This window comes from Symphalangus syndactylus, chromosome 2, assembly GCF_028878055.3.
Source record: "Symphalangus syndactylus isolate Jambi chromosome 2, NHGRI_mSymSyn1-v2.1_pri, whole genome shotgun sequence".
Lineage (NCBI taxonomy): Eukaryota > Metazoa > Chordata > Mammalia > Primates > Hylobatidae > Symphalangus > Symphalangus syndactylus.
This window is the reverse complement of record NC_072424.2, coordinates 95,960,569-95,987,616: the sequence shown is the minus strand read 5'-3', so window position 1 is coordinate 95,987,616 and position 27,048 is coordinate 95,960,569. Positions and strand designations below refer to the sequence as shown.

General features: G+C 37.3%; 1 protein-coding gene across 3 annotated transcripts in view; it reads right to left on the bottom strand.

The window, feature by feature from the left end:
* Positions 1-27,048, bottom strand: part of SLC35F1 (solute carrier family 35 member F1) — a 422,068-nt gene that overhangs the window by 153,974 nt on the left and 241,046 nt on the right. The gene's annotated exons all lie outside the window — the stretch shown is intronic.

Genomic DNA, 27,048 nt, shown 5'->3' with positions numbered 1-27,048 from the left:
TTTTTCTTCTTTCTTTTTTTTGACAGGGTCTCACTCTGTTGCCCAAGTTGGAGTGCAGCGGTGTCAACACAGGTCACTGTAACCTCAATTGCTGGGGCTTAAACAATCTTTCCGCTTCAGCCTCCAGAGTAGCTGAGGCCTCAGAGGTGTGCCACCACTCCTGGCTAACTAAAAAAAAATATTTTTTTCTTTTTCATTTGTAGAGATATTGCCCATGCTGGTCTCGAGCTCCTGGGCTCAAGTGATCCACCCACCTCAGCTTCCCAAAGTGCTGGGATTACAGGCATGAGCCATAGCGCCTGGCCCTAAATTGCTTTTTTATGCTTGAGTTTATTAATACCTTGAATTTATTCTATTCTATACTTGACTAAATTTCTTAAGCTCCAAGAATAAGTCAGGAAGAAGATAAAAAGAAAGACTGGAAAAAATAATGAAAAAGAAAACAAAGACATAACAGAAAGTATCATCCAAGTGAAAAGTTGTTTCTTTTAAAAATAAAACTAGCAAACACACTTTACTATTTCTTGCTCTACCATTATTGAAAGTCACTTTCAAAATCTCCCACTTTGATGGGAAAATTTTTACTTTATCTATTTTGAATCAATATTACTAGGTATTTTTACAGGCGAGGATTGTTTAACTCTAACTAAAACTTTAATCAATAGGTAGTGAGTCTTATCACTAAGTAACATTTTTGTCTTAAAGTTTATATCAAATATATCTAAAGTAGCTCTCTTTTTGGAGTTAACCAAATTTATTTTTTTCCATTATTGTATTTTCAATCTTTATTTGGTATTTCCATTTTTAAGTGTATATTTTATAATCACCATATATCTAGAATGTTAAAAATTTATACTGCTGACTTATTTTTTAATTGGAAAAGTTTGTGCATTGACATTGATACTGATTTCTGATATATTTCTACTCATTTTGGTGATGTTTTGGACTTTCGATTTGTCTCTCTGCTGCACATTTTCCCTTCTCTTGGAGTTATTGAATTTCCCTCCCTCATTTTATTGTCTTCCCTCTAATTAGGTTTTAAATTAGGTGTACTATTTCTATTCTTTTAGTGGTTACTTAAGAAATATAATACTCCAGTGTTTAAAGTTAATTTTACCCTCCTCCAAATCAATACAAGGACCTTGGAACATTTTAATCCCAACCACCACTTCTTAATTTGAATGCTGTTCTTGCCTATGGTTTAATTTTTTTCCAGATTCATACCTCACAAACAAAACAGTACCATTATGTTTTGAACAATTAATATTTGTATAGATTTGCCTTCATGTTTGCCATATTCTTTACTTACCATTCCTTCTTCAATTTAGTTCCCTGAAGTACATCATTTGAAGTTCCCTTGCTGAAAATCTGTTAGTAGGAAACTCTACATTTATTTATCAGGAAATATCTTCAATATACCCTCTTTTTTAAAGGATAATTTTATTACATATGTAATTGTAGGTTTTGTTGGTATTATTACACTTCTCTAGATGTCTTTGTTTGTCTAATTGTTATTATTTTGTGGGTAGTCTTTATTTTTCCTTTGTTGTGTGTAAGATCGTCTCTTTAGGGTTCTGCAGTTTTATTATGGTATGTCTAAATGTGGTCTTATTTTTATTCTAAATGTAGTGAATTCCTTGCTTGGTATTCACTAGATTTTCAGAACCTGGGGATTTGGGTCTTTTATTAATTCTGAAAAAATTGTTGCCATTATCTCTTTAGTGCCCATCTCCCTTTCTCTCTATAATCTCCTTTCGGAATCTGAGTTCATATTGCACATTCTCACTCTCCATGTCAGTTAACATGTTTCATATTTTCATCTTTCTGTTTTTGTCCTGCATCCTGAATGAAGTCTGAAGAATTAACTTTCAGTTCGCTAATTCTCTCTTTAATAGAATCACAGCTGTTATTTTATCTCTATATTGTGTTTCTAATATCGATTATTACATTTTCATTTCTAGAAATTATATTTGTTGTTTTTTTCAGATCTACCTGATCAATTTTTGATAATCTCTTTCTCTCTTGTCATACAATGAAAGCTCTTATATTTCTTTAAACATATTTACTTTAATTCTTTATCTAGTAATTCCAACATCTGTAATCTTTGCAGGTCTGTTTCTGTAGCTTATTGTTACACTGCCTCTTTCTCATGTGATTTGTTTCCTCCATTTGTTTAAAATGTTAAAAAATTAGTAGCTCATAGTCCTTAGAACTTGACCTGTGGGAATTCTTTGAGATCCTATTTTAAAATGCATTCCTCCAGAGGATCTGTAATTGTTTATGCTAAACACCTAGGGAAACTATCAATCTGAGACTACTTAAAATTAAATTTTAGCTTCAGTGGTTTTAAATTCATACAGATAATACGCTTTCTAGCCCCAAATATGCATACATATGGGCTATGGTCAGAAATTCTCAAAGGAGAAATGTTTTTCCTATTGATTTTGCTATCAACAGACCAAAACTCAGACAGGCACATTTCCCTATTTCCTTTCTTATGGGACAGATTTCATCCTAGCTCATCCACTGAGAGTTTTCTGGATTTACTCTAGGTCTCTGGTCCAACATTTCACATTTGCTGTGTTCCAAGCCTTTCCTTTTGAATGCCGTATTGGTAACTGTTAAAACCCAGGTTATAGACCACTAAGAGCAGCAGTCACATGCCTCAGTTACATAACCAGCGTGAGAGTGTCTGTTTATAGGAGCTGCTGGTCTGCAGCTCGTATCTGGCCTCCAGAAATTCCTGTAACTTTACTAGAAGGTCAGTTATGCTTTTAAAAAAGCCTTTAAAAAATATTCATTCCACAATCCCAAGAGTACTGTACTGGGAAGAGTTTCTCCCAACATATAAACAAAAAAATTGAAATCTGTGATGGTCAATTTTATGTGCCAATTTGACCAAGCTAAGAGGTGCCCAGATGGCTAGTAAAACATTATTTCCAGGTATCTGTGATGGTGTTCCCAGAAAAGAATAGCATTTGAATCAGTCCACTGAGCAAAGAAGATTGCCCTCACTAATGTGAGCAGGTACTTCCAATCTGTTGAGAGCCCAGACAGAACAAAAAGGCAGAGGAAAGGCAAATTCACTCTTTCTCTCTTCTGGAGCAGGGATTCATCTTCTGCCCTTGGACATCAGAGCTCCTGGTTCCCAGGCTTTTGGATGAAGGGACTTAAATCAACAGCTCCTTTTCTTCCTATTCTCAGGCCTCTGGACTCAAAATGAATTACATCACTGGCTTTCCCGGTTCTCCAGCTTGCAGATGGCAGATCATGCGACTCCTCAGCTTCCAAAATCATGTGAGCCAATTTCTCATTTTATATATATATATGGTCTCTTATTGGTGCTGTTTCTCTGGAGAACACTGATGAATACAAAAGTGAAGCATACCCGAGCCCCTGTTCCAAAAACTCCTGAGATAAGCCTGGCTCCAGTTGCTTCTGCTCAGTTCTCAGTGTATAAGGGTATACATAGATTTAACTCAGGGGAAACATTAATTTAAACTATATCTAGAAGATGAATCAAGTCACATATATTCTGCATTTAAAAAGTCTTCATTAAAAATTTTAATAATGTGGACATAATCTTTCTGTTATGGCTCCCATAGAAATATTCTAAAGAAGAATGTTCAAAACTATTTTGCTATTATCTAAGTTTAGTTTTGAGAGACTGAGTTGCTAAACCTCCATGGGTGAATCTGATTATATGTCAATCACAGACCTGGGTTTTTAGTGCACAAACCCACTCTCAGAGAGACTGAAATACCCTGGGAAAAAGATAAGGGAGTTATCTTTGGGATACATCTTATATCTGTCCTGCGGCTGTCTGGGTTTCTTTATTGGTATTGTCAGTCTCCTGTAGTTGACTGGGTAGGAGCAGGGTCTTCCCTGAGGCCCAGTGTAAGGAATTTTCTCCACATCCATGGTTTTGTGGAATAAAAAAGGCACCTGGGCTAATCCATATGATTCTTCTTGAACTATTTGTGATTCCTCCCTCCTCCCCCCTTAAAGTAAATGATAGGTAAAAAGTATCATTAGAAAGATAAAATATGCTGATATTCACTTTTAAGGTTAAAGAAATAACATTTACTAAAAATAAATTGTTATAAATAAGATGGTCAGCTGCATTGAATACAAAAGTAAAAAGGATATGAAAACTCTTTCAAAACAACAGCTGTAGGAACACAGGGTCTTCCCACACATGGGCAAGCAGTTGGCCCCTAGAAACAAGGCCTCTAACAAGAGAGGTGTGGAGGAGGAAGTGAGGCCAACATTCTAGGTAAGGAAGGTGAGAGGGATAGAAGAGTTGGCATGCTTTGGGGGATGGTAAAAAATCTAGATCAGCAGTCCCCAGGAGGTGTGGATATCTAGTGGTGTAGCGATCCCAGGAATTTGAACAGAAGGGACATGGAGCAGTGATGGAGACCTGATTAGCTGTGGCTTCCAGTTTTGAGAGATACTTGAGCTGCAAGATTGGGAAAGCTGCTATTGTAGGAGTAGAACATCCAAACCTCACAAAAGTGAGCATGAGATCATTTGACACCTACCTCACGTCAGTACTACCATGGCAGGCAGCACAGAAGTAAGAAGGAATGGGGAGTGGCTTTATAGGCAGCACTTAGCCAAGACCTTTCCTTTCTGCCAAAAATCAGTGTGTTCTACATGACCACTACAATGGAAAACATTCCTGAATAAGGAGAGACCATTTTTCAGAGTTCACAGAAGACTCCAAAGGGACTTACAATCTATAGTAGTAAGTTAAAAAAAAAAAATGTAGAACAATGGAACTGTAACAGAGGAAAATTCTGTTTAAATTATGAATATTGACTGTTTATTTTAAAAGAAAACTAAGAATTTTCTGTAATTTGTAAGCAGTCAGTGGCAGGGTCAATAACAAGAGTTTAGAGGCCAATACATAGAAGAGGCCAGACCACACTAGAACAGAGATCAGTCCCTGTCCAAGGTTCTGGCATTTCCTCAAACTCAAGAGGAAATTCTTAAATTCAAGCCATCCTTTTCATTCTAAGAGTTTTTATAATGAAGCACACAACTATTCCATGTAGCAGGAAGGGAACTGCTTAACTGTAGGGTATGTGGGAGGGATTATCTCCTTTACTTTCTTGGCCATTCCAGTAAGTTTTGATTCAGAAGAGGAAATATAAGATAAAATTTGTCTAGGGAGGCTTGCTCGGAAAAGATGAAGTTTGGTCAGTTATGACATACTTGACAGTATCTAATTTAGAGTTTCACATTTTTAGGAAGTGTGAAGAGATCAAAGAGAGTCAGGAGATGTGCAAGGAAAGCGATGATAGGCATAGAAAATAGGACCTATCAAGAAAGCTTTAAAAAGCATGCAGCAGTCCTTAAAGATGGGAAGGTTTTGGTGATTTAATATGACTTGAGGTGACTTTGAGGAATACAAAAGATTATTAGAAAGAAGTGAGTCTGTAACACTATGGAAAAACTTCTGGTCAGGTATCAGGAAAATAACTTTTAACAAGTTAAAAGATACAGAATTAGCTGCTTGGTAATATGCTTTCCTGCAATAAGGATGTAGGAGGATGTAAGAAAATCAATTGATCCCTTTTTCATTTGTGATCATTTAGGTGCAGTGATCTGTGAGTATAAAAAAAAAACAAGCACAAATTTAAACTATAAATAAAAATGTGGCACTAGAAAGAAAAAAAAGGAGGAAGCATCCCAAAGGAAGATGCCAACATAAAGTATAATACAACTAAACGATGTGCTTATTCCCAAGCTCAAAACAAAACAAAAGAAAAACAAACACACAAAATGAATGTACCTTGTAAGGCTTAGCTATGTTAGCTATGTCATAAAACAATATGTACTGTATAATTTTTAAAGGTTTAATATATACATAAATGTATGTACCAAAATGTATCTCTCTGGAGAGATTGCAGATGATGTTTTTCATTGTATTTTAAAGATATATTCCCAAATCTCTATAACCAACACTTTATGACCAGTAAAAATAAACAAATATTTTAAGCAAAAAAAGAGGCCCAGCACTATGGCTCATGCCTTTAATCCCAGTGCTTTGAGAGGCCAAGGCAGGAGGATCGCTTGAGCCCAAGGGTTTGAGGCTTCGGTGAGCTATGACTGCCATTGTACTCCAAAAACAAGATAGAAAAGAGGGCATTAATCAATCTCCTCCCAATCTGATCAGCAGAGAAGTGAGTCCTTCTGTCTCAAAGAGAAATGAACTGAACTGAAGCTGTTGAGAGGAGAGTCATAAGAATGAAGAGGGGAATGGGGATATTTAGCTTGGAAAGAAAAGTGTGCATGGGGTGTGCCTCTAAACATTTCAGTGACTATCTAATAAAAGAACAGTTCAATATTCCATGGGGTAGAGAAATAGATTTAAGATTGTAAGTATCACCTAAAAGGAAACATATTTTGGCTCATTATAAGGATGAAATTTAATGGTCAGAGTTCCCCAAAGATGAGATACATTTCCCTGGAATCCAATGAGCTCAAAATACTTAACATTGAAGAAATGGAGACCCCATAGTTGGAGTAGGTGACTCTAAGGATCTCCACCAACTTTTTTTCCCTCTTGCTAATTGGTCTCACTATAAATAAGAAAAGTTATTTTTCACCTTTGGCTGTGTCTGAAATTAGATTAGCCAACTATGGTAATGGAGTGACTACAGATACTTTCGCAAGTGGAGCAGAAGTGCCTGGTCAAACTAAGCCTCCTCTTCTGACCTTCAGGTATGACTTCCATCTTCTACCTCAAGAAGCTTCCGTGAATACATACAGAAAAATGTTAACTTTTAAAATTGCCAACCATATTTGCTGGAATTGTTCCCATGTATGCCTGTGACAGTGGTAGTGTTTGTGAAGGTGAGGCTGATTAATGAAACTAAGGTGGAAAACATCTGAGTAATGGCATGTGGACTTACATAACATCAGATAGCTTTGGTAGCAGGAAAACACATAAAACTTTCTGCTTTCTTTTATAAATCAAATAATTATGTTAGTGGCATTTTGGTAAATTGGTTAGAAAGTTTCATTTCAAAAGTTTTGATTACAAAGTTTCTGATGATTTTTGTTGACTGATAAAAATAGGACATCCTGAATTTGCATATTCAAAGGATTGAATTTCTTATTTTTATTGCCAGTGAGGATTTTCCATAACAGAAAAGGCTTGACAAGTATTCTCACCACGACTTTTCACATCCCAGCCTGAGAAATGAGATCAAGGAAAGTGGAGCTTGTCTAATTGCTAATTTGCCAATTCGAGTCTGTAGGAAGTGGAAAATCGAGGCTTTGACTTTAATTTTACTTTCTATACTTCTATATGGACTGAATTTTTAGTAAGACCATTAATTATTTTTCATAATAAAAACAAATTGTAAAAATTAAACATTTAAAGGTTAGCATTGCCAAAGACCTGTGCCAGTACATAACAAATGTGATGAAGTATAGGCAGGGTGGAAAGTGGCTGAAAGCAATCTTCCCACTTCTATAGCTCTGATTCCAATCTTGGCTGTGCTTCTTACTAGCTGTATGACTTTTAATTGTCTTCACTTTTAAACAGTACTTTTATGGTTTACAGACTTACATGATGACAGGGTTGTTTTTTTTTTTTTTCTTCAGCACTTCAAAAATGTTTTAAAAAATGCCTTCTTGCCTCTATTGTTTCTGATGAGAAGTATATTTTCCCTTTGTGTAAGGCATTTTTTTCCTTGCTGCTTTCAAGGTTTTCTTTTTCTTTTTGTTTTTTAGAAGTTTGACACAGAAAAGAAGTCTGATTTTCTTTGCATAGTTTCTGCTTGGGATTTGCTGAGCTTCATGGATCTGTTTGATGTGTTTCAACAAACATGGAAAATTCTCAGCTATTATCACTTCAAATATTTATTCTGCACCATTGTCCCTCTTTTTCTTCCAGAAGTCCAATTGCATGCATGTTGGATCATTTAATATTGTCCCATATACCTTGGATATTCTATTCTGTTTTTCTTCCTCTCCTCTCCTTTTTATTCTGTTTTAATTGGATACTTTGTGCCTACCTACCACCTAGTTCAGATTCTTTCCTCCGTTGAGTCCTACATTCTTCATTTCTTTTACTGTGTTTTTTATTTGTAGCATTCCCATTTGACTATCTTAAAAATAGGTGCCTGATCTCTCATGAAATTCCCATGTCTTCATGAATGTTGTTGACTGATCCCACTGGAACTTGATTTTTATCATAGTTAAGTTTGATAATTTGCTGATAATTCTAACATCTATGACATCTCTGGATCTGCTTCTATTGATTACTTTCTCTCTTGACCATGTGTCACATTTTCTTGCTTCATTGCATGCCTAGTCATTTTTCCTTGTATCTGCACATTTTGTATAAAAAAACAGTAGAGACTGAACTAAGCAATATTTACTTCCAAGTCCATGCCATTTCACTTGTGTCAGGCTTGTTGATTGAGAAACAGAGTCAATCTGATAACTGGGATTGGTCTTTCTTGCAACTTTAGTTTGACTTAGTTTAACATTGTCTTCAAATAATTTGAGAGCAGAATCAGTACTTACTCTTCTTCAGGCATGGAATCTGAGTGCTGGGTGAGGTTCCGGAGATTGCTGCACTTTACAACTACGCTTCCAGCTTTCTGAAACATTAGATATATCTCTTTGCTTTACAATTCAGCTGTTATTTGGGCTTTTGCGACTTCTCTTTGCTCTCCAGTCCTGTACCAGGGTTTCTGCATCTATAGAATTCTCTCTCTTTCTCTGCCTGAAATGTCTCAGAAAGATTTCTCTCAGCTCTCCAGTCCTACCTTGCTTGACAGCTGAAAGTCTGGTGTATCTTAAACTCATTTCTCTCAGATCTCCTGTACTACTCTCCTTCATCTGCAAAGGATGGCTGCCATGCACTGGGAATCTCCACACACTTAGACAGGATTGCTTTTAGCTCTCCTGCATTACCCTACAGTGTGTGGTATATCACATGCCCAGCACTAGGTGAAGACTCATGGAACAGAGTTTGCAGGTATGTGTAGATCTGCCTTGTGGCTGAGGTCCTTTAGAATTATAATCTGCATCACCGGTCCATATGGGGCCATTAAAACCTAAAGTTTTGGCTGTTTTTTTTTCTTTTTTTTTTTTTACTACCTCTTTCTATGATGGATTCCTTTTTTTTTTTTTTTTTGTAATCTATTACGGATGAGAGAAGTATGAATATTTTTCCTCCTACAAATGAAATTTCCTGGAGTTTTGTATATTTAGGATTCTTTTCATCCTTAGCTTTCTGTTGGGTTCAGAAAACTGTAATTTTACAGCTTATCAGGCTTGTTTTTGTTGTTAGAATGAGAGTTGATCTTTTGTGGCTTACTATATCCTAAACAGAAGTCACTACATAATTTTTATTAAGTTACCTAACCTCTCTGAGTCTCATCTGTAAGATGACCTATGGGATGCTTGTGGGGATTAAAGATGATGTGCTGTATATTCTCATTATCTTTTCTCTTCTCCTTTGGATGGTACTTGAAATAGTGCACAGTATGATTATAAAAACAAATTCACTGTGCACTATTTCTTTCTCCTTCATTTAATTGTGTGCTTCTCTTCGTCAATGTTCATCCAAGTTGAATAAACCGAGTTTCACCTGTTGCTTCAGAAAATCTTACTCATCCTGAAATATACTAGTTTTATTCAGAGCTGTGGCTTAAATAAATGAATAGCCAGCCCTAAAAAAGTCACATACAATTGGATACTGTCTCTCAAATATCATCAAATAGATTAACATTTTAATGAAACAACCACAATTACAAATTCATATCTCCAAGCATATAAATATGTTAATAAATACTTTTTATTTGACAGACATCCCCATTTTTTTGAACCAGGAAATCTGAGCCACAGAGATATTAAGGTGGCCTGCTTAAGGAAAGAACATAAACCACAGTAGAGACTATTCTTGAACATAATTTTACTGTCTTGATTCACACAGCAGTTATCTAGACCATGCTGCTAATTTACACAGATTTGGGATTCCTGCAACCTACATCTATATAACATTCATTATTTTTTAAAGAGACAGGAAGAATATATATTAAGTTCACTTCATTTTTTTGGATGAGACATTAATAAAAATGCCACAAGACTGCAGAAAACCATATGTAAGTGACATTAGGTTATAGAAAAAGGCAGGATACATTTGGCTGAAGGGCATAACCTTGCACTGATAACTGGCTAAAATTCCTCTATGTCTCTAATCCACTCTTCCCATTCAACACCAGTAAACCTATCATGGAATCCAAAATCCAAATGTTGGAAGATGTCCAAGGGTTATCCCTCATACTCTACTTTTTAAGCAAAAAGAATCATCTTTTTTTTTTTTTTTTTTTTTTTTTGAATGGAGGTTCTGATTAAACCCTAGCTAAACTGACTCGAGTACTCTGGATTACATGATGCCCTGAAGGATTATTACTGATGTCATTTATGTGATCACAAGCTGTGTTTACAGCAATAAAGAAAGCCAGGCTTGGGTAGTATTAACAGCCCTACTAATTACACTACTATAAAAGGTTTATGGATGGTATAAATTCCTATATTATTATCCAATGCTCTGGCAGTGGCATTCTTCCAGAGGAAGGTATCACAGGGCTCATTTGTTTCCCTTTTTTTTGCACTAACTCATGAGAAGATGAAACAAGAGACTATATGAAAGAAAGAAGAAAAGGAGTCCACTGGGACACGCCCTTACGCCAAGATCATTATGATTTCACATTTTTACTTTAGGACTTAAAAGTTATTTCATGTTGCCAATAAGCATATAAAAGGAAGCTCATTTTACTGGTAATTAAGGAAATGACATATAAAACAATAAAATATTTTTCACCTTTCAGGCTGACCAGAAAATTACTGATAATATTCGACAGTGACAGTTAAGTGGGGAAATAGGTACTCTTGAATACCGCGAATAGGCTTTTGAACTGGTAATATTCTTTTTGGGGAAGGACGGTGAAGAGGAATTTTTATTAATATTTAGAATGCCCATTGACTCAGCATTTATTTTTAGAAATGTAAACAAGATACACTCACGTGTATACAAAGATATACCTATAAATATGTTTTCTATAAAAATGGATGGAATAATTCAAAATTGGAAATAATCTGTATGACCACTAACTGTGGGCTTATCAATGTTATCACAACTAAAGTGAAAAAAGTAAGCTGCAGGCTGGGCATGGTAGCTCACACCTGCAATCCCAGCACTTTGAGAGGCCAAAGTTCTTGAGCCCTGGAGTTCAAGACCAGCCTAGCCAACATGGCAAAACCCCATTGTCCCTACAAAAAATATAAAAATTATCAGGGCATAGTGGTGTGAGCCTGTAGTTCCAGTTACTTGGGAGGCTAAGGTGGGAGGATCTATTGAGCCCAGGAGGTCAAGGGTGCAGTGAGCCATGATCAAGCCATTGCACTCCAGCTTGGGTGACAGAGCGGGACCTTGTTTCCAAAAGAAAAAAAGAAAAAAGAAGAACAAAGAAAAAAGCAAGCTGCAGAACAGCTTGTTTAGTTTCTAGCATTTACACAAAAACACATTATAATTATGTATATAAATGCATATGCACAGAAACATGCCATGAAAGATAAATAACAAAATTTAACATAGATTTCCTTTGGAGAATGGGATTTATGGTAGATGAGACAAACTATTACTTTAAAAAAATTATATTTATGTCTATATTTGAAATGTTTATATTTACATAGACACTTACTGTTTATATTCATGTCTTACTTGGGTAATTTAAAAGATTAAAGTAAACTTAAAAATGAGGTAAGGTGTGGCTGGCTCACACCTGTAATCCCAACACTTTGGGTGGCCAAGGCAGGTGGATCGCTTGAGCTCAGGAGTTTGAGACCAGCCTGAGTAACACGGTGAAACCCTGTCTGTATAAAAAAAATACAAAAATTAGCTGGGCATAGTGGTGCACACCTATAGTCCCAGCTACTTGGGAGGCTGAGGCAGAAGAAAGGCTTGAGCCCAGGAGGCAAAGGTTGCAGTGAGCCCAAATTGCACCACTGCACTCCAGCCTGGGTGACAGAGCCATACCCTGTCTCAAAGAAAAATAAAAAGAAAATGGTTATAATGTTATCACCTCAAATATAGTCTCAGAGTCTCTTGGCTTTCCATGGCTTCTTTGTAGAATTTAGCATATAAACATATTAGCAAGTGGACATATTAGCATGTTATATCTATTCTATAAAGTGGGCATGTGCCTTAGAAGCAGTCCAACAAATATATTTGATTCAAAGATTTTTTATTAAGGAGATCTTTCCATTTATTTTAACTCTAAATCAAATTGGATTGATTTTAATTGGAAATTCTATACAGTAAGAGATGAATGGGTTTCTTTGAGTTTAGCAAAAATGCTGAATAAAGAGTGCAATAGCAATCAAAATTATTTGTTATAAAATTTGTGCCCGAAATATTGTTTATTTGCTTTTTTACATTAGGATCAAAGTTTCCCACTCTGAAATCCAAGGCAACTTGGCCTGCATTTTAGAAGACACTCTGCTCAAAGAACGAAAATTAGCATAGTACATCTTTGGCCTCCTTTCCTCAACTAGACAGGCTAATTAGAAAGCAGGTATAGCAACATCCTAGTACCTTGATTTTGAGTTTCTTTGAATCCTTATTAAAAGATCTTATTTTGGCTCACAGAATAGAGCACAGAAGTACATGTCGATTTAATTTCAATAGAAATGGAAAATAATCACTTTTTATTAACCAATTCCTCCCGTTTCTTTTTTTTAAATCCTGATTTCAATTTATATCATAAATGATGAAAGGTTTACATGGTCATCCAGTGCCTATAATGTTTTAAAAGAGGGATTATTGGGATGAAGGTGGGCAGGTATCAGAGACAGAAAGCAGTTCAAAGGCAGTAGCAGCAGTCCAGGTAAGACATGACGGGTGGCTTGGCTGGGGGCAGTGATAAGGCTGATGAGGATCGAGAGAGTGCATCTGTAAGGGTCTCATAGTGTTGGGAACACAGCTCAATAGATCATCACGAAATTTAACTGAAGACAACTATGCATCAGTCAATATGGTCTTCAACCAAATTAGTCTCCAACCAGAGATAATGTGGGTTCTTTAAGTTCATTTGTTGAGTTTGCTTAAATGTTAGCCATGGGAGACTGCATAGATATATGGGAGACATTTGTGGTGGGGTTGTAGAGACCTTCTCTAGGGGAAAATTCCCTTTATGCTTTGCAGGTGAAGCCATGAATCGATTTTGCTCATAAATTTTGGTATACGATTAATAGGACACAATAATGTTTTCTTCAAAGGAATGATCATTGCTACATTTGGTTGGATATTTCCCTGTGATACTTTCTGAAAACACATTAGGACTAGTGGAAATTGTGCATATTGCGATGTTGCTATCAGAGGCACCATTAATTTACTCCCCTAGAATACTACGAAATGGTAATCGAATACTCTGAAAGATGTGAAGAACATTTGCTGAATGGAGCATGCTGCATATTCAGAAAATGAGATGAGCTAGTTGGTTAAAAAATTGATATTTTGCTCTCTCTTCCTGCCCCTCTGCAGATGCTAACAGTCCCAGTGAGTGGTTGTATATCTTTGTTCTCTGTCAGATAATAGGATAAAGCCCATGAACCCTGATATCTTCCACTGTGTTTTCACTTGGTCACTTTATAACATAAGATTATAGTGGTTTTCTAATATTTTGGGGGCTTGTTAGAAATTTCAAAAGAGTTTAAATTCAGTATGCCAGCAAGGGCTGAAAGTATATTCCCAAATCACCAGGAAAAGGAGCAAAGCCAGTCTGCCATTACATAGAGGGGTCACTTGGGTCTGAAGTCACTTGCTGTAGACCACTGACCTATATATAACTGCTCGTAAAGGAAGACGAGACAGTTAAGAGTCTTGGAAGTGACTCATATCCCTTATCTGCATTTTCACTTTCCACGGTTTCAGTCATCCATCATTAACCACCATCTGAAAATAAGTGAGTACAGTACAATAAGGTATTTTGAGAGGGGGACCATATTCACATAACTTTTATTACAGTATATTGTTATAATTGTTCTATTTTATTATGTTATTTTTGTTACTGTGCCTAATTTATAAGTTAAACTTTACCATAGCTATTCATGTATGTATAGGAAAAAACATAATATATATATCAGGTTCTCTACTATATGCTGTTTTAGGCATCCATTGGGGGTCTTGGGATGTATTCCATGAGGATAAGGGGGGAATATTATAGTTATCAAAATAGGCTTCTGGTCTAGCTCATAGAAGCTCAGCAACCAAGAAGCGGCCACAACTAAGTCTAAATAAAGGAAGTGGATGATGTCTGTGCAGTATTCTCCAAGAGAGATAGTTGGGGCAAGAGGTGAGGGGAAGATAGCGCAGGGACTGGAAGAACAGAAGCTGCTCTTCTTAATGCAAAGTCAGGGTCCCTTTGCACAAAATCCCTTTGCATTGAACCACTGAAGAAAAGCTAAAGGGAAGCCATGAAACAGCAAACTATTGATTCTAGTGGTTATAATGAATTATTCTGCTGTGAATAAGTGGGGAAGACAGGACTGGAGCTGGATGGAGAGAAGAGTGGTGAAGTGGATGACAGAGAGGTTCAGTTATGTGCTGTATATCGATGTTTTGGTCAACAACTGACTGTGTATACAATGGTGGTCCTACAAAATGTTAGTGGAGCTGAGAAATTCCTACTGCCTAGTGATGTCATAGCTATCATATCATAATGAAATTACTTAATTTTTAAATAAGTTTAGTGTGTAGTCTAAGTGCACAGTGTCTATAAAATCTACAGTAGGGTACAGTAATGTCTTAGGCCTTCACATTCACTCGCCACTCACTCAGCCAGAGCAATTGCCAACCTTGCAAGCAGCATTCACAGTAACTGCTCTATATAGGTGTATACTTTTTATTTTTATACCATATTTTTACTGTACCTTTAGTATATTTAGATATATTTAGATACACAAATATATACTCATTATAGTGTTACAATTGTCTACAGTATTTGGTACAGTAAGTTATATGCTGTACAAGTTTGTGCCCCAGGAGCAATAGGCTTTACCATATAGGCTAACCATGTAGCCTAGGTATGTAGTAGGCTATACCATCTAGGCTTGTGTAAGTACACTCTATGATGTTTGCACAATGACGAAATCACCTAAAGATGCATTTCTCAGAAGATATCCCTGTATTAAGTGAGGCGTGACTGTAAATGCTTTTGCAATGAAAGTTTGGTGAAGATAACGGAAAGGATGGCCCTCAGATTTGTACTCTTGAAGTTACAGGGACTCTTTACTCGTCTCTCCTTCGCTTATCTGTGAACTTGGAGGGGGAAGGAGAAGGGAATTCATCTTTACTCAATCAGGGATCCTTCACACCTCGTAGCACAGTGACTGACAGACGAAGAAAGCCTCCCAAAGGCACTTGCTGAATAAATGAATAGTGAATGAACTAATGAACAAGTGAATTAATGAAGAAAGAAATAAAGGACTGAGGAACTGAAATTTATATAAGAGAAATCTGAATAAGATGTAATCAGGTTGGAGCCTTCTGGAAGGTTCTATATAAAGTAATCATGGGCAGAACTAAAAGCATAAAACTCTTCAGAACTAAAAGTATAAAACTCAAGTTGCATCCTTGGCTTGTGTACCAGGTTGGCTCCTTCAGTTAAGAGACACTCTCAGTATAGGAACACATTCACCAATGACTTTCCTTTTGGGTGTCTAAATTACTCAACATATCTGAGGTCCAAACAATAGAAAACAGGGGTTGAGACTTGATAAGTTTCCATGTAGTAAATAACTTACAATTTTTAACAGTGCAGAGACTTCTACATTTATGTCACTTACATAAGCTATGCCCACACATATCTCTGTTGAAAAGAAGTTACTTACCAAGTTCCTTAACTTTATTTTTAGAAGGTGAGTTCTTCACTTGCTTCTGAATGATCTAACTTAGTTTCTTTTAGCCTAACAAAAGTTTAATAGCTTGTTTAAAGCTGTGCTATAATCATCCCGAGTTTAACACTGCACAGCTGGAAATTTCGACCTCAGCAAATGACATCCACTAAGCCAAACGTTGAAATCTGCTTGTAGGCATAGAACCTGCTGCTTTGAATTTGGTAAGGCCTCAGTAGTCCATTGAGTTTGTCCATAGCCCACTCCTCCAGCTCAGCAATGGCTGAGCAACAGCTCCATGATCTGTGATATCGTGGCCTTCTCCTCTTCTCAAATGATACCCTAGTGGCCACTTCTCCACCAGAAGTGGCTTTGTAGCCTCCAATGCTTTGTGTTCTCTCAGAGCATTTTGCAACTCTTTTTTTTTTAATCTCGCATTATTTTTAAGTTTTTTCCTCTCCCCACCCTGATTTTATTTTCCAACTCTGAAATAGAACATTCTTACCTTGCCTAAAAATGGGAGCCCAATTTCTTTTAATGACCTCATCTAAGGATAGTTCTTGTCTTTGGAGAAGTTCATTAGTAAGGCCAGATCTCCACTTACAGAGTTCTTACTGTGGTTTCCATTGTGATGGTCTTAACAGGGATGTGTTGTTCATTGATTATTCCAAATAACTGGTGGAGATTTGGAATTCTGGTTATAAACAGTGACCCAATTTTCCCTCTGGTAATGCATCTGAAGATTTCTACTGTTGTAATGATAGGGTCTTCCAAAGTATCTATGGCTCCTGTGCCCAAACCTGATTCCTTGCTGGAAGTTATCAGGGGCAAGAATGCCATCCTGTCCTGGCTTTGGCCAAATCACACTTCTTTTTCCTCACCTTCTGCAGCTGGCATGTACCTCAGTCAGCAGGCCAAATGGAAATTAGGTGTTCCCAGCTGCTTTGGAGCTGCATTGCTTTCTGTATGGTATGTGTATTCAGTTGGTTGCAGTTTACAATGCATTCTGTGTGTATTGTGGAAGAGAAAACACTCAGGAAAGAAGGTGGTCAAGCTTCATTTACAACATGCTTCATTTTGATTGGTACCCTAGTGCCCTGAGCCTTTTCTTGAGCAAAGAATAGTAACTTGGGAATGTTTTACTCCAGACACGACTTAAACAGAATCTGGATCTTCTCTGCAATGTCTGGATTTGTAATAAAAGTTCTGTCTCAGTCAAGGGAGTAGGAATGCTTTTCTTCCCATTTTTCCCCATTTGTTAAGGCTGTGTGAGAAGGGAAAAGCTGGGGTGAAGAGAGGAAATGTGAGAAGAGCTAGAAAACACACACACACAAACAAGGGGAGAGAAAGGGTGGGAAGTAATTCTGCCTTAATGTTTCTCAGTCCTGATGAAAACTCTAGAACAAGCACTGGCCTAGGAAATTGCTTTCTCCATTTCTTCCTTTGGCAACCCCCCCTTCCCCTTTCTAATCTCTCATAGCTTGGACCATCTGGGTGCAGTTATGCCTAAAAGTCCAAGGGTGGCTCTGGCTCCTTCTGAACAAAGATTTGGGGTTCCTATTGTTCCTCTTGGCTTAGCTTTCTCAGGCAGAAAATCTCTGATTCTATACCCTGGGGGAGGGACCTCTGAGCTTGTGCATTTAGGAATTAGTCATGGGCTAGTACAATAATTATATCAGTGAGTTCTCTCACAGTGGCCACTGAAGTGGTGAGAAAACATCTAAAATGACTGTTTTATTTCTGATCCTTCTATGAATTACACTTGTGCCTACTCTGGTATCCAGGGCCAAGTGAAGGAGAACATATAGGCTGGAATATGGTCATTGAATTTCAGAGTCCTCATGGTAGAATTTATTCAAATTAAGGGTTACATGTATAAAATCCAACTTGCTGAGAAGAATCAATATGTAGTAAGCAAATCTAATGTTGATGATGGCATATTATATTCAGTTTATTGTTTTCTGTATGCCTGACACTGTCCTGTAAGCTTTTTATGCATCATCTTAACCCACATGAAACTTGTAAAGAATTTACTATTATTATCCTGACTTATGAAATGATGAAATACAGCACAGACAAGTTATAGATACTCATTAGGGTGACTCAATGACTCTTGAATTTTGATTGAATTGAGAAATAAAAAAAGTCCAGATCCTGTTTAAAATAATATTTTAATTTAGTTGACTTAAGTAATAATTCCTAAATATGAGTCTTAAAGATAGACATTGTCTTAGAAATGAGTAATTAGGCAGTTAAAGACAAAAAAGTGATATTCACTCTATTTTTTGAAAGAAGCTTCAAATAGTAAAACAAAAAATGGCCAGAAACATAAATTCTAATCATATTTTGTTTTATTTGGAGTTATTTCCTTTATGTTTTTCCTCATATAGACCACTGAAGGAGCCCAATCACTTTAACTTGTAATAAGTCCTAACCTGTCTGCAAATATGACATTTAAATTTGGTGAGTTACATGATGATACTCCTTGGAGTCCTCAAAAATCTTAGAAAGGGAAACCAATGAAACTAGACATTCAAAAAATGCATAGGCAGGAAATTATGATCCAAAGATAATTATTATGCAGTTCTAAGTCTTAAAAAAAAAAAGTTTGCTTCATTTTTTCTTTCCTGCAAACCTCATGCAGTAGACTGCAATAGTGTCTGCAAGATGGCTAACTGCTGAGTCTTTGATTTAATGAAAACTTAGGGAAAGCAATTCAGTTCACTGCAGGGACTGCTTTGTTCTTCCATTATGATTCTTTTTTAATGAGAAAGATGATTGTAAAGATAAACTCTATTCCTCTGAATTTTTACACTAATTACATACAAAGCACTATTTTGGCAGAAGGGGACTTATCTCCTTCAGGCAATACAGTTATCATCTTGTAACCACCCTTCAATCTCCCACATGAACGATGGAGCTGCGTGCCAGGAATGAGTATTGCTCTATGCCAGCTCTCAGCATGGATAGATGAATGCTTAAAGATTTCCAGAATTAACAGTCAACATGGACTCCAGATAAAACAGGCAGCCTCTCCCCTTGAGCTTATACGCTGTTTAAAATAAAAGAATCAGGAAGACATTCATTAATAAAGTATTTGGCATGGGGGAATGAAGCAATGTCTGATGTATAGAGTGTACGTGTGTGTAAGTGTGAGTGTGTTTGTGTATAAGTTTATGTAAGGATTCATTAAGAGTAGATGGTGTTACATATTCATGTCAATTTTCTTCCATCTAAAAGTCATTTATTGTACTAAGTGATACTGAGAGTTCTATGTAAGATATCACTCTCTTTAAGATTCATACACATTGGCCAGGCACAGTGGCTCAGGCCTGTAATCCCAGCACTTTGGGAGGCCGAGGTGGGTGGATCATTTGAGGTCAGGAGTTCAGAACCAGCCTGGCCAACATGGTGAAACCCCGTCTCCACTAAAAAATACAAAAATTAGCTGGGTGGTAGTGGCGCGTGCCTGTAATCCTGGGTACTCGGGAGGCTGAGGCAGGAGAACTGCTTGAGCCTGGGAGGCAGAGGTTGCAGTGAGCCGGGATCGCACCACTGCACTACAGTCTGGGAGACAGAGTGAGACCCTGTCTCAAAAAAAAAAAAAAAAAAAAAAAGAAAAAAGAAAAAAGAAAAAAGAAAAGATTCATACACATTAGCATACGCACGAAATGCACTATTGGATAATATAAGTTTCATTAAGACTGTGGGAGACTCTATTTGGTGCAGATTCACCCTGTAAGCACTGTAAGCACTGCTTATGTATGGAATGTGTGTGTTTTGTATTGTTTGGTGGACTTAAGCTTGATAGCTCATGTAACACTAACAGTTCCTTGATGCAGGTACAATTTTTGGGAATCAGTACTCATTCTTGTCGTCTAAAAGGATGCCACAAGGAAGTGGGAAGTTTTACCAGCATGTCCTAATATCTGTAAGCGACTGAGGGAATAGCTGCATATTGTAAACTCTAGGCCCAATGATAACTTATTCCATCATGGTAACCGCCGAGTTATAGTAGTTAATTTTCCTTTTTTTCCCCCTTCAGTCAGATGCATTGAAGTATAACTTAGATACAATAAAATTCTCTCCTTTTAAGAGTATAGTTTGAAGAGTTTCAACAAATGTATATAGTCAGGTAACCTCCACAAAAATCGAGATACACAGAACATTTCCATCCTCCCAAAAGTTTCCTTGTGCCCCTTTGCAGGCAGTCTCCTCTCACCACTACCTCAGGCTCTGGAAACCACTGATCTATTCTCTGTCCTTACAGTTTTGCATTTTCCAGAAGATTGTATAACTATGCAGTATGTAATTATATACTATGTAAACTTTCACATCTGGATTCTTGCACTTAGTGTAATGCTTCTGAGGTTAATCCATACTATTATACGTATCAGTAGCTTATTTCTTTTTATTGGTCAGTGACATTCCATTGCATGAATTTACTGCAATTTGTTTACCCTTTCGTAAGTTGATGGGCACTTGGGTAGTTTAGTTTTTTGCAATTATGAATAAAGATGCAATGAGCATTTGTATGTAGATCTTTGCATGGACATTATGTTTTCATCTCTTGGAAAAATGCAACTGTTGAGTCACATGGCAAACGTACGTTTAACCTTATGAGACAATGCCAAGCTATTTTCCAAAGCAGCATTCCCACATTTTTCAAAGCAGCATTACCATGTGTATTCCCACATACAGGCAATATATGAGAGTTCCATATGTAAGGAACTACTGGGAGGAAGTTTTGCTAGAAGTGGATTCTAATTTTCTTGTGTGACTTTCTCTACCAATTTCCCAGCATGATATTTATATAACATCCCAGCCCCAAATCTGTTCTTCTCTTTTCCTAGACAACATAAGCATAATTCCCATGAAGCATAATTCCCATGAAGCATCTACCAAAGATTCATCTCAGAAATCCCTGAGGTGCAATCTTTATACTACGGGGGCTAAAATTCTCCAATCATGAAACCTGACAAGAAATAGGAATGGAGATTTGCCAAGTAATTTCCCACAAGGGAGACTTTTTAAGAGGCTCCAGTGAATATTACCTCACCAGACTTAGGTAAGTGACAGTACTATTTCTCCCACGACTCCCAAAGGAGTTATAATTTAGCATTTACGTTTGCCAAATGCTTTCTTATTATGCCCACATGCTAATAACAGTCCCTTCTTCTCAGTGATTTAGTCAGTGTTACCCAGAGAACTGAGAACTGGGCTGTGAGTGAGCAGAACTCAGGCTTCTGCTCTGAGAAAATCCTAGGTCCTGGTTTAATTCTTTCATTGCCTTTTTTTTTTTTTTTTTGACTGCCTACGGGAAGCATTAAAGGAAACTGCTATGAAAGTAGGCGGGTAGGGGGCAAAGATTCACAGAGGCAGAGGCACATTCACGGATCTGGGGAGGTGAGATCTTCAGGTGACTCTAGGGTCTGACATACGGGAAATGCTGGCTACCTGTTTCCAAGCCTTTATTGTGGCTGATAGCCCTATTTTATTTCACATGAAATTCTCTATTTCTTCTAATTATGTAAGTATTTTAAATGTGATATTGGTCATGGAGAATTTAGCCTATGTAATCGTATGTAAGAAATGTAGTATCTCTGTAGAGAACAAATACGAAGCCTTTGTTGAGTTGGAAGAAACAACAATTACCTCTTAATTAATGCTTCCTCAGCTACCACCCCCAACCTCCTCAAAAAAAAAATAAATAAATAGCAGGATACTTTCTTGGCACAAACTCTTAGAAGAATTTTTATTTAAAATGCCAAGGTTTGTGGGACTGGACCATTGGGTCATGACTTGCATCAAGCTGTATGCGTAGACAGGGCTGTCATATTTATATATTTCTCTTATCTCTTCTGCCCCACTTGAATATTCTGGGTGGAGAAAGGGGATGGTAAGCAGAAGGGGCCAGGAGAGGACAGGTGCTTGAATACCTAACTAACTTCCTTGCTTCAGTCTTCTCACTTAGAATTAACATTTGAACCTAGGCCTCTAGGATTTCCATCTGCTAGAATTTAATGCTCAATATGAGTATTTCTCATGAAGAGTAAAGCAATGCAGTTCACTTTTCAGTATTCTTTCTTTGAAAAAAATCAAAGGGATTCTACATGGTGATATTTTTATGAGTGTTCTATTAGCACTATTAGAGACTTGTTTCATTTTTACACTCACACAAAGAAACAGATATATGATTCAATAAATAGTTTAATGTATATGTTTCAATAATTCACTGAAAAGCAAAACACATGCCATACTCATCAAATTGCTTTTAGCTGGAAGCTTGTCTTTTATCAAAATCGGAAGAGCTTGTAAGAACACTTTTCAATGAAAAAGCAAAACTTGCAGAACCAGTCACCAAGAATGTTGAAGTTGTTAGTACTCATAACACTCAATGATAGCAACGTTTTCTTTTATTTTCAGGGTCTGTATATAAAAAGAAGCAGACACTTATTATTCTAGTCATGCTTTCATTACTGATACCCATTTTTTCCCTACCACTGTGAGTTGAGGAGGAAATTGAGGAGGAAAACAAAGGCTAAAAGTGTTTTCTTTTTACCCTCAGCATCCTGCCTTTACTCCTCCGGCAATGAGTAAATTGCTGGTGTGAAAACAAAAAGGAATTAGAGAAACAAGAATGTAGAAAAATGGTAGCAGAAGAAAGAGAAGAGGAAATGATTGCTTATTAAAGTTTTTATGATTTATACACACTCAGAAGTTAAAAACTGCTAAAAGAGCATGGGTATCTATTATTTAAAAACTTAAAGGTAGCTCTGGGAAGCAGCATGATTTTTGTCATCACAGACAAGAGAAGCTTATGGGCAAAAAGTTAGATGATACATGTTTTCTTGATAGGAACTGTATCCTATTTTCACCTTTGTCTTTAAAAGCCTGTCACATTTCTTGCTCTTACATCACAAAAGCAAGTACTGGTGGTCTTCATTGGACCCCAGTCTGTCCTCGCCTCTGGTTCATAGTCTCTGCATTTTGTTCCTCTGCTTCCTGACTTCAGCTGTAATTACATGGAATTTTAAGAAGATAGTAGATATAAGGAGAACTCATCTTTTGAGAGTTTCCTAGGCAAATGCATACGTTTTTGGAAGCTTCACTGTACTTTCTTAGTCATATTCCTGAAGCCCCACTTTGTATGAGTTGTTCGGATTTCAGGCTTTATTCCAGTGGGTACATTTTAATTTCCTAACTAACTTCTCAAAGTGGTTACAATTAAGCTATTGATGTAACAGTTATCTCTGTTTTACCTAAATTCTCAAACTTGATACAATGTCAACAAAACTACTTTGGTGGAGTACATTTCTTTCTACAAAGTTGTATTTCTGAAGGTCTTTGATATGAACAGTAAGCATTTTTTTTTTTTTTTTTTTTTTTTTAGTCTCTCTCTACGGCCCAGGCTGGAGTGCAGTGGCGCAATCTCCACTCACTGCAAGCTCCGCCTCCCGGGTTCACGCCATTCTCCTGCGTCAGTCTCCCAAGTAGCTGGGACTGCAGGCACCCGCCACCACGCCCGGCAAATTTTTTTGTATTTTTAGTAGAGACGGGGGTCTCACAGTGTTAGCCAGGATGGTCTCGATCTTCTGACCTCGTGGTCTGCCCGCCTCAGCCTCCCAAAGTGCTGGGATTACAGGCGTGAGCCACTGCACCTGGCCAAGCATTTTTTAAAAATTTTAGAACCATCTGGAAGAACACCTAGCTCCAACTATAAAGAGGGCTAGACTTAAAATTTGCTCAACTGGATATGATATTTTGTAAGGAAGATGGTACCCAAATTTTTGTAGGAATCAATTAATAATCAAGGGCAAACTCAACTCCAATTCATTTTGGAACTTATACTGGAGACTGCTGCTTCAGAGTCTTTGATCATGACTCTAGTGAAATTTTGATAGGGAGAATTCAGTTTGACTTTGAAGTCAAATTTAAGCAAGGCTTTCATAATAACCTCACCCTTAATGCTCTTGAAAGGCTTCTTGCATTTAGCACATTGTTTTAAATGTGACAATCATTAAATTTTAGAAGATATATGATTAAAACTATAAAGAAAGATTTGTTTAAAAATGTATTTCTGAGTCTAACTTCATGCTGTTAGGTGGCCCAGAGTGGCAACACGTGGCTCAGACCTAACCTGCAGCTCTCAGAGCGGTGAGAAAGGAGAACTTGTGACTACGAGACTATCCCTTGCACACACCACGCTTTCCATCCTTCCCTCTTTGTTGTTCATTCTTTCCCAAATTTTCAGGCGTCTGACTAGACAGATTAGTATGTCTCCAGAACATTGTACTGAATCAGCCTATAGAAAATTAATGTAATTATTATGTTCATTTCCAGATGTTAGCTTAATGCCAGCCTATTAAAACTTCTAAAGATGAAGCTTAAAACAAATAACCATTCTGAGGAAACACCCAAATGAAGACATGCCAGCAAACTTAGTGAGGATCTGAGGCAATGGTAAAAATTTCCAGAGGGTATTTTAGAAATTGATTCTCTCCATCACAGACTGGTATCGGCAGTCAAAATTTCCCTAGCCCTCTTCAGCCTTTTCTTTCTAAAGAACCTTCAAATTCCTTGCTGCTCCTAGTCCTTGGCCTCTTTCCATTGGTCTTTCTTCCTGTCCACCTCCAACCCTCTCCCTAAATCGTCTATGACATCCTTGTGATGGTTAATGAGTGTCAACTTGATTGGATTGAAGGATAAAAAGTATTGTTCCTGGGTGTGTCTCTGAGTGTGTTGCCAAAGAAGGTTAACATTTGAGTCAGTAAACTGGGAGACTCAGACCTACCCTCAATCTGGGTGGGCACCATCTAATCAGCTGCCAGCACAGCTGGGATAAAAGCAGGCAGAGGAACACGGAAGGACTAGACTGGCTGAGTTTTCTGGCCTCCATCTTTCTCCCATGCTGGATGCTCCCTGCCCTCAAATGTCAGACTTCAAGTTCTTCAGCTTTTGGATTCTTGGACTTATACCAGTGATTTGCCCCGAGTTTTGGGGACTTCAGCCACAGACTGAAGGCTGTACTGTCGGCTTCCCTACTTTTGAGGTTTTGGGACTTGGACTGGCTTCCTTGCTCCTCAGCTTGCAGACGGCCTACTGTGGGACTTCACCTTGTGATCATGAGTCAATACTCCTTAATAAACTCGCTTTCATATATACATCTATCCTATTAGTCTTGTGGCTCTAGAGAACCCTGACTAATACAATCCTCCTGACCGCACTGTGGTATCTCATTACATCTTACACCGAGGGCTGGTTTCCTATCAGGGTTTTGAAATTCAAAGGAAAAAAAACCTCTCCTTTTGTTCAGAAGGGTCTCCGCTCCCTCCTCCTGCCTTCCCTGCACCTCACAAGGAGAGGCAGGGTGGGCCCTGAAGCCACACTGCCCTCACAACCCTGCCTTGGATGGGCCTCTACTCCTTGCTCTCCTATATCCACAAGCAGTTTCCTGGGCTGTCAGAACCTTGGTTTTCTCATTTATAAAATTTTGGATAATCATACCCATTTCCTTGGATTGATGGAATAAAAAGGATAATTTACATACACAGTGGCTGGCGCATTATAAAGGCTCAATAGATGGTACTGTAATTATTAACTCTAGGCATTTTACCACATTTTATCTTCTAAGCTTTTTTAGCCTCTACCTATAAATTATTGGTATGGTTGAAATAATTCTCCCTCCCCTTTAGAATGGCTTAACTTTTTTTTCCTGATTCAAGTTTTTGTTAAACCCCTGGATTCCTGAAAAGTGAGATGTACAAGAACTCAAAGACTAAATACAGTGTACCATCTTGCAGTATAGTTTCAGAAAATTTTTAAATCTACCTATAAGCTGGAAGCCCCACGCTTTGAGTTGTCCTGCCTTACTGGACCAAACCAATGTATTTCTTATTTTATTTTATTTTTTATTATACTTTAAGTTCTAGGGTACATGTGCACAACGTGCAGGTTTGATACATAGGTATACACGTGTCATGTTGGTTTGCCATCAACTCGTCATTTACATTAGATATTTTCCCTAATGCTATCCCTCCGCCAGCCCCTCAACCCCCAACAGGCCCTGGTGTGTGATGTTCCCCGCCTTGTGTCCAAGTGATCTCATTGTTCAATTCCCAACTATGAGTGAGAACATGTGGCATTTGCAAACCAATGTATTTCTTAAATGATTGAATTCTCACGTCTCCTTAAAATGTATTAAATATAAAACCAAGCTGCACTCCGACCACCTTGGGCACATGTTCTCAGGCCCTCCTGAGGGCTGTGTTAGGGGCCAGGGTCACTCATATTTGGCTCAGAATAAATTTCTTCAAATATTTTACACAGTTTCATGCTTTTTTTTGACACTTAGATAACACATTTACAACATTCAAAATTATTAGTTTCCAAATTGCACTCAGGAAACACAGCTGAGATTCAATGTCAATAACTTTGGTGGCCTGAGATTTTATTCTTAAAATAATAATGACTATTGATGTCAAACTTTAAAAAACAAGCACTGATAGAACCAATTTTTGAGAAGTAAATAAAATTAGCTTCTACAATACTTTAAACAAATCTAAAATTAAACTGGAATTCAGTCTCAACTTGCTCATATTTATTCCTCCTATGAGATGAAATCCAGTATTGGTCAAATCATTATAATTAAGCATTATTATTCTGGAGAGTAATCCAAATAAATAAATGTAAAAATTAAATACTGATAGTCTTATACATGTTTCCTAAAAGTATGACTATTAAAATTGATGTACACAGCTATACATGTGTCCTTATCTATTATTAATGTATATAACTGTCTCCAAATGTATTAATGATTTTTTTCAATGCACATTTTACAGCTGACAGCTACTATTTTGGGGAAAATTGATGGCTATTTCTGAGCCATAGATAAAAGTGTTTACATCTTGTCATAGACCATTTTGTGCTGCTATAATGAATAACATATTCCACAATACCTGAGACTGCACAATTAATAAAAAACAGAGATTTATTTCTTATGGTTCTGGAGGCTGGGAAGTCCAAGGTCAAAGGGCTCACATCTGGTGAGGGCCTTTTTGTGGCATCCTCACATGACAGACAGGCACAAGAGCACACATGAGAGAGCAAGAGAGGGCAAGA